Genomic DNA, 9,753 nt, shown 5'->3' on the forward strand with positions numbered 1-9,753 from the left:
CCTGGGCGAAAATTCCGAAACTGGTTGGATTAGCTTAAGATCAAGTACACGCATATTACAAATTCAAACATTTCTTTGTCCTTCGCTTTAAGAAATGATTGTTTTCATTTTTACCGTCCGAAGAAAGGAAAATATAACAAATTGTGGAAGAATGTCGTTTATATTCCCATCGTATTCTTTTTTTCTTTTAGTTCTTGTCATGAAAATTGGTAATTGTTAGCTTCCCAGTGACCTTGTTCCGATTTATTCTTATACTCCGTAAAAGGTAATTATCGTGTTTTATTTTACGGAAACGTAATGTTCGATTAAAAAGTAATTATTTTGAATCATTTACCGAACTCTGACCTTTTTATGTTGCAGTTAAATGTATTGCTCGATTAAGATATATTGAAATAGCGGAACCATGATTTTTATTTTGAAATTTAACAATATTTAAATGGCATTTTAAAATTTTTTAAATTGGAATGTTATATCTTAGCGGAGAAGCTTTACTAAGTCTTTGTAACATAGAAATCAAAATTATTTTGAAAGACAAAAAAAATATATTTATTTTTTGAAACAATTTCGTGATATAAGTCTAGATTTTTGGGAGAAAAATAGTCATAATTTCTTAAAAGGAAAAAATGTACTTTACGAATTTATTTTGTGACATTGAAGCAAAATTATTCTGCAGGACCAATGTAAAAACATACTTTAAGACACAATGTATGCACAGAAGTCAATATTTTCGTGACATAGAAATTAAAATTATTTTCTAAGACCAAAGTAAGAGCATACTTTACGACACAAAGCTTGCACATAAGTCTAGATCAAGCGGTTCCCAAAAGGTGTTCCGTGGAACTCTAGGATCACAGGGGTTCCAAGAAATAAAACTTTTTTAAAAACCATTCCTGTTTTTTGAATCCTGTGATTAGATTTATATTCAATCAACAATCAATTATTTATTTAATATCTCCATCATTTTTACGAAATTGCTTCTGCAAAATGTGAGTTAAAAAATACTATTATTTTAGCGGCACTATTTATTTTAATAACAATATGTTGAAAAAAATATTAAATAGATTGGCATGTATCAAAAAAAAATTTCATTAATATTTCCTGTTGAACTTTTCAAATTAAAGAGGAAAACAATATTCAACAATAAAGATAACCATTCTCAACATTTGTAGCAATTGATTCAACGATCTTAATTCATTTTCATTTTAACAATAATTCAGCTTATTTTATTCATTTTCATCTTATGCTAAAGAGATTCAAAGTTAAACATGCCGCTCCAGAGCTGTGAATTCAAATGGTTAACATTAAATCTAATTTTAAAACTATTATTTATAAAAAGATGAAAAAATTAACATTAATATTTTTAAAATTAACAGGAATATTTAACTTTTTTCTTTCTTCTTTGCTTTCTGTACTTTAAATTATACCGTACTTTTAATTATACCGTTAATTTATTGAAAATTCTTACTGTCCAATAATTTTATGTTTGATCATTTTATTATCATTATATGTTTTTTTTCAAGTTAAAAAAAGAATTATTTTCTATTTACTGCTAATTAGAGCGTAAAATAACTTCGAAATTAATTACTTTAAAAATTCTAAGCTGTTGTAACGTCGTGCTTTTGACGATAAAAAGCAAAAATATAAAAATAATTCATTAAAATTTTTTTGAAAAATAATAAACTTTGAAAAGCGAAAAAACATTTACCTCAACTTCCTAGTGTAATTTTCTTTTCATGTAAAATACCTAAGCAAAGTATTATTCTTGTTATAAAATTGGTTAGAAATATTTTTCTCAATAAATTTCTGATTTAATAACTGCTTTCATAACATGTAGTTTATAGCGTTAAATAAGTATTTGTTTTTCGACACAAAATAAAACTATTACTTTTAAATTGGAATCAATATTTTTAAAAAAAAATCTGTAAGTTTTTACTTATCTTCTCACCACCGCTCTAGAAGTCTTCAACGCCCATTGGGGAGTGATAGCAACCATGTGAGGAGTCTATTGTCCAGATTTTTCGTGGCATTGAAATTAAAATTATTTTGTGTACTAAAGAAAAATCGTACTTAACGTTGCAATGTTTACGCGTAGGTCTAGATCAGTGGTTTCTGTGAAATTTAACATACCTACGGTGCCAAAAAATTTATTTCTCATGTTTTGCACCCAAAAAAATATTTATTCTAATACAAAAATAATCGTGTATGTTGCTCTTTTTTATTTAGTTTTTTTTTTTTTTTTTTGTATTTTGTGAGTATAATTTAGCATGTGCGTATCAGAAATTTTTTCGAAGAAATTCTCCCATTTAACTTTTTGAAACCACTCATTTTGGGCGAAATTATTTATATTAGTAAATTTTAAAACCCATAAGAGAGGGAATGAATATCATGTTTTATTTTAATTCCTTGAATTGAATATCGTATGAGCGGAAAAGAAGGAAAAAAAATAATTTTAGATGATTGAGAATTTTTTTTTGTTGCGATAATTCCTATAACGTCGAAAAAAATGTTAATTTATCATAGAATTAAATTTGAAAGAAGGAAAAATCTTGTCACTAACAAGGGAAACTAGGGAAGTGTGACTCGCCATTTTTGAAATAAACTAGTGGGATGTATGCCTTATGAGGAATAATTGTAGGGGGCAACATTCGTTTCGGCCCATAGAAGATCCTATGAGAGATAAAAAATAATTCAATATATAGAAAAATCGGCGTTTTATTACTTCAATGCAGACTATTAGTTAATGCAATTGTCTCATACTCCAATTAATTTTGTGGTATATTCACGTACTATATAATGCATATTTATTGTCAAAATTGATTTCGAAAATTTTATATATCTGTAGTTTTTCAGAAAAAACTGTTAGGTTAATTTTGAAAGAAAATTGACATCAAATTTTTTCAATTTTTTTTTTCCAAAAATCTTTCCAAATTAAGTGGAGTATGTAATTGCAAATCAATTAATTAATTAATAATCAATTAACAATTTATTAATAAACAACTAATTAATAATTAATTTTCTGATCAATTTATTAATTACCAAATTAATTAATTATCCAATTAATTACAAATTAATTGGATTATGAGACAATTACAATAACTAATAGTCTGCATTGAAGTAATAAAATATCGATTTTTCTATATATTGAATTATTTTTTATCTCTTACAGGACCTTCTATGGGCCGAAACGAATGTTAATTAATTTATTAATTTGAAAATTAATTAATTATCCAATTAATTGGATTATGAGAGAATTACAATAAGTAATAGTCTGCATTGAAGTAATAAAATACCGATTTTTCTATATATTGAATTATTTTTTATCTCTCACAGGACCTTCTATGGGCCGAAACAGATGTTACCCCCTAAAATTATTCCTCATAAGGCATATATCCTACTAGTTTATTTCAAAATTGGCGAGTCACACTTCCCTAGTTTCCCTTGTAAGTTTCTGATTAAGAGAAGATTCAAAGTGATACGTAACAAGCTTTATTTCTAATGCTTGTTATTTTTCTTTTTAATATTAAAAAAACTTTGGTAAAAATCTGACAGTAACATTTAATGTTCATTCAGGTATAAAAGAGTCCCATATAAAATTTTGATTAAGTTGTAGCCCGCCATTTGACTGGTGCTTTTAATTGCGGCCCCCGGCCACATGTAAGTTGGATGCCCCTGGTCTAGATTTTCATATTGAAATCGAAATAATTTTGCAGAAAAAAGAAGAAGCATACTTAAACCTTTTGCCTCCCCGCCTAATAGCACAAGCCATTCAGGACCATCAGTTTTACCAGACGAAACAATTTTCGTGCAGAAGAGTCTATATTTTCGCGACATAAAAGTCTAATTATTAATTGACTGTTTCCTGTATTGCAAAACTATGTGTAAATGTTTTCGACAAGAAATATTCTGAAATGATCTTCCAAATTTTTCACAACTTAAAGTCTACAACTGTAGAACATTTTGTTATAAATTCTCTACTAAAAATGTTTCCTCTATTATACAAAAATGATTTTAAAGAATTGTAAAATTATGCTTTAAAATTTTCCACTAAAAATAATAATAGCAGTTTTGGGCCTCAACATGGAAGTTACCATATTTTAAATATCTCCCGTTTCTTCTTTCACAAAAGCGATTTCTTTAATTTGTCATTCTTTATAACTTACAAGATGACTCTGCGTTATCAATCCTAATTCCTGACGAATATTATAACTCAATTTAATTTGTCTACAGGCAATATGTCTACCTCTTACAGTCATTTGTTGGGCACTTTTCCAGGGGCACAATTAAGCCAACGTTGCTCCCACAGTAACGACAGATAATGAAAGAACATCCATGCCTTGCACGGGTTTCGAATCCAGAACCTTTCTGATGCAAGGCCATTTCCCTGACCCCTTCACAGGCCGGTATGTAAAAATGTTTAGCATGTAAAAATAAATATTGGGACCATCATATTAGAAGCATATGATGGTATACTCTTAAAATATACTCTTTTTTTCCCCTTCAAATTATCGGGTTTTTACCTACTTAATTAATAGGTATACATGCTAAAATATGCTTGTTAATTGGTGCTAACCATTTAGTTACGAAATTCGACACAAAAAAATTCCTTCTTTGAAAGAGCATTCCTATTCGAGTTACAAATCGCAGTATAATATCAGTAACAACAGATTTAATAATTACCATTTAATAATAAAGACATTTAAATATAATTAACGAAATAAAAGAGCGGCCGAAATATTAAAAAGAAAATAGAGGAAATACTAATAGAGGAAAAACGCGCACCGTCCCTCTTCATCTACTCCTCTCGTGCTTAATTATTTTATTTTTATAATTTTTTTTTTTTTTTTTTTTTTTTTTTTTTTTTTTTTTTTTTTTTTTTTTTTNAACTTCTTATCCTTGTAATTTTGAAACCAATCCAGAAGACAAGGGAACTCCTAGATCAAGTATCGGGAGAAATTGTCTTCGAGGAGATTATTTTGATGGAATTAACTCGGATTTGCGTTACATGGAGAGGAAAACCACGAAAATTTTCCACAGTTAGCTTGATGGCAAGGGGACTCTAACCCTTGGTCCGTCTACCACTGAGGATATTTTACATCAGTACTGTGACTGATGCAAGCCGGATGCGGAATTCGTATCGACCAGTCATTGCTGGGATTCAAACCCGGTTCACATTATTTTTATTTCTTTTTGGATCCGTCGTTGAACAGCCGACCCAATTTTCGGGTTTACGACTACTGATGCTCAACTCCATAGCCTTGTAATTTTGAACCAATCCAGAAGACAAGGAAACTCCAGGATCAGTACCCCCAGAGGTATTGATTTGTTATGGGAACATGGTGGACTTTGCGACTCGACAGATTTAACGTGCATCAGTCACTATTTACTGCACGGGAAGTCTTCGGCCGGCGGGGATCGAACCCACGAACTCTTGGACATGGGCCCAGTTGCCAACCAATCAGGTGATCCCGGCCTGGTCCACATTATTTAATTGGTTTCTTGATCAATTCGTCCTCTAGCTGTGAGCCAATCACTACAGTTCCATCAATGTTACTTTTATTTATTGTATATCCCGCTATATATTGAGAATTTTTCTATCGATTCCAAAACTTTTTTGCTCACAGTTATAAAATATGTTTATCCAAAAAATAATACCGGCAAAAATAGTTTTTAAATTATTGTAAGCAATGTAATTTTAATGATTATTCTAACATAATTAAATTTTAAGAGAGAATTAAAAAAAAATGAAAGGAAACGGTCGAATAATAATTAAGTTACAAAATTTCAGAAGTTTTATTTCTCAATATATGTTAAACCAAATATTCTTTTGGCATTCAGTATTTTAAAAATCTGAAGAGAAAATGTCATTTAATACTAATATTTGTGAGGTAGAAAAACGGTTTATCATACTTTAGATGATTTTAATTTAATTAGTACCCGGATGTAAAACGTTCAGAAATGGCGGTATTTATTAAATTCAGAACTTTTTTAAAACGCAATTTCGTACTTTTACCCACACTCTAATAACAAAAGCGAAAGTGTCTGACGTTACTGTAAATATTTCTAAGATTAGTCTTATCTGATTTTAGTCTGATTAAATATATAAAAGAGGCAATGCTTTTTTTTCTGCATTTTTTCCCCTAAAAGCCCCTGCCATCTTGCACTTAGGTTAAATTTTTAATTTGTGTTTTCTTTATATTTTTGTACATAACAAACCTTTATATAGTATTATTAGACAGTGCAATACCTTTCCACAGAAAAAAAGTAAAAGAAAAAACAATGTAAGATTAGAATTAATAGCACTTGATAATTTTTAGAACTTCTCTGAAAGTCTCTTCAAATTTTTAAAGCTATAAAATGGTACGATGTATGGTACCATAATAAGTAACTTAAAACTACACGTTTCTCACTTTTTAAATTTTTAATTTTATTACCTTTTAAACTAATGAAAACAGATTCGGATGACGCTGAAAAATTCTGTTAACGTTAATTGCATAGAAAGAAGATACATTATCCAAACTCTAAAACTAGGCAAATGCATACTGTCAGAGATGATTGTGCTCCGGAAAAAATCCGAATTTCCGGATTTTTCGCCAACCGCGATGCGGAAATCCAAGGTCCAGAAGTTTCAAAAAAACATCGATCACATTTATGTTTAAAAATTCTTGTATATTTTATTTCAAAATATTAGAACTGGAAATTATACTTGGCATCTCTTTCATTTGTAAATATTTTTTCCGGTGGAATAATAAATGTGATTAGAGATCCTTTATAGGAAAGGATAAAAGTAAACTTAAAATAATTATTAATTTAAATTATGCTGCATATTTAGAATTTCAAGTTGTGAAAATATTAATGATTTAAATTTAGAAAGACATTAATTTTGTGAAATTTCGCCATTTATGATTTTACTCAAGAAAATTTCAGGATTTTTTAGTTGGGCTCACGATCACCCCTGTACTGTTTAACTAAAAATTGTTGAATTTCAAAAATTGTTTCCGTGTTGGCTTAATTGGTATCTTGGGAGTTTTATCCTATTTTAGAGGCACTTGGATTTCACCCCCGCCACCCCTCTGAGAAGCTGAATCTTTGATTAATAAGATAGCGAGGTGGACTGATGGACTAAGGGTTACATCCCCTTCGGTTTACAGTTTATTTCCTATAATACTCATTTTTTGCTGTGTTATTCTAAATGCGAACTAGCATTTGAAGTCCACTTTTACTAACAGACAATGGAAGTTATGTTTATTTTTTGAAACACGCTTCATGATCAATCAATATTTATTTTTACAAGCGCTCATATCAAGCCGCATATCTAGCCACGTCTATTTTTTTAAACGCGCATTTTGAGCTGTTTTTATTTTATTCATTTATTTATCTATTTTTCGAAAACACTTATTAAGTTATCTTCATTTTCTTCGACGCTATTTGAGCTATGTTTATTTTTAAGATACTCAAATCAAGCTATGCTCATTTTGATCTATGACCATATTTTATTTTTTAAACCACGTCTCAAGTTATCATTATTTTCTTATACAGGCATTTTGAGCTATGCCTATTTTTTCAAATACGCATATCAACCTATACTCATTTTGATTTACGACTATTTTTTATTTATTTGTTTATTTATTTTTTTCTAAAATGCCTATTAAGTTTTCTTCATTTTCCTGATCACTAATCAGGGGTCTGTCCAGGCCGAATTTACTACCGTTTAGCGGTACCTTCACAAATTCAATTTTATGTAAAACGGTAGTTTCACAAATTCAACTTTAGGAAAAACGGTAGTTTCACGAAATACTTTTTCTGAAAATTTTATTTTTGTATCCCTTAAGAAACGATAAATCTATATTTTTACCATGTTTTTGTATTGATTTTTTAATATAATTTTTAATTTTTCACAAATTATGTCTTAATTTTCACAAAATAGGTACCTTTCAAAAAAACCTAGACAGATCCCTGTTAATTTTAAACTATGCCTCTATTTTCAACTAGAAAAAAAGTATATTTTGCCATGTTTCTTAGTCTAAACAGGCATTTTGAGCAATGCCCATATTTTCAAACACGTATATCAAACTATGTCCATTTTGAAATGCGGGTGTTGAGATACGTTCAAAATTAAAAATTCACTGATAACCTGCTCAATAAAATATCCTTAATGCACCTGATGGAAATAGTTTTCATTCTTATAATTTTTTTCTTTATTTATTTTAATTATACCAAATGCACTAAAAATGCCTTTTATAAAGCGAATCTACAAAAAAAAAATCTTTTTTCATTGCTGTTGTTTTTAAACAAAAAACATAAAACTATATCACTAAAGAAGTGAATACTATAAGTAAAAAAGAAATAAAACAAAACAAAAACCACTTTAATGAATATCGTGAAATTTAATGAGAGCTTTAACGAGTTTCAGTTAGCTGTAGTTTAGACAAAACACGTAGCTTATAGTGCCAGAGTCCTCATCATATAAATACAAAAAACTAGTATAACAATCATTTAATCGTTAGCATTAATCTTGTTGGAACAACCATTCATGTTTACCATGGCATGTACTAATCTCAAAAGTAAATACAAATATCAATTTGTAATTTTGTAAATATATCTTATTTTACGTAAATATTTACGTTGTTTATTTTAGAGCTTATTTTGCGATAATTTTGGAAAAAATTAAGTAAAGTAGTCAGAAGTTAGCGATATATAATTATGCAGGGTCATACCCTCCAACTGCTACGGAATTTCCGTAGTTTCAGAAATCTTCTTTTCAGACGGTAGCAAAATTAATCAATTAATGGCTTAATATTTAAAAAAAAATAATTTTAGCGTAACTTGTCTACTATTACTTATAAAAGTGCAGGCCATATGGCTAGATTCTTAAGTTCTGATAAAAGTTTTATGAGAGATCCATTTGCTTTAAAAATTTCTACTTTGGTTCGCTACCACTAGAAAGAATTATTTTCAAAATCCTCATAAGTTGGAGGGTATGCAGGGTGATTTTACAATCGTGACACAAACTTAGAGGGGTGGTTGAACGTGCTAAAACATGTATTTTTTGTATAGAAATGAAGGATCTAAAAATAACTTGTTAAGTCACGAAAGCAAAAATGAAAAGAGAAGAAAAATGTGTTTATTTGCGAAATCAATATAAAGTGCTTCTTTTCTGCAATTCAGTATTCTATAAATGTTTAAAATTATGCTCTCACCAACAGTAAGTGGTAGCGAAAACTTAGCATCGTAAGAGGTATTGGCAATCACGCTGAAAAATGGCAGGCATTTCGAGCACGTTTGGAGTTGTCGGGAAACTAGATCCTCCAAAGAGTCGACTGGAATCTCATAAATGATGTCCTACAGATGATCCCATAAAAAAGAAATCCAAGCTGGTAAAGCTGGCGAACGTGATGGCCATCAAATTTGTAAACCACGCCCAATCCATTACCCCACAAAATTCGCATTCGAGTAATTCGTGATCACCAAATCGTAATGAGCATGCGCACCATCATGCTGGAACCACATGCGATCTTAGTGGTCGCAATTTTGAGCATCTATTGTGAATACACTATTACTGCAAAGAAGCATTTAGAGTTGATTTTGTGTATATATATATATATATGGGTCATTCTCACGAAAACTGTCATTTTTCAGTTCATAAAATCCCAAAAAAGTAAAGTGAATAAAAAGCTCTAAAACTTTTTATATTAATAGAAATATGTAATGGCATTATAAAGAAAGTATATATCCTATAAATTATACTTAATATTT

At 29.4% G+C, this 9,753-nt stretch overlaps 1 protein-coding gene across 1 annotated transcript in view; it reads left to right on the top strand.

The window, feature by feature from the left end:
• Positions 1–244: 244 nt before the first annotated feature.
• Positions 245–9,753, top strand: part of LOC107440779 (ATP-dependent RNA helicase DDX19B) — a 27,574-nt gene continuing 18,065 nt past the window's right edge. Inside the window, exon 1 of the mRNA XM_071184965.1 lies at positions 245–265. The gene's annotated coding sequence lies outside the window, so the exon portion shown is untranslated. The remainder of the gene's footprint in view (positions 266–9,753) is intronic.

This window comes from Parasteatoda tepidariorum, chromosome 9, assembly GCF_043381705.1.
Source record: "Parasteatoda tepidariorum isolate YZ-2023 chromosome 9, CAS_Ptep_4.0, whole genome shotgun sequence".
NCBI lineage: Eukaryota > Metazoa > Arthropoda > Arachnida > Araneae > Theridiidae > Parasteatoda > Parasteatoda tepidariorum.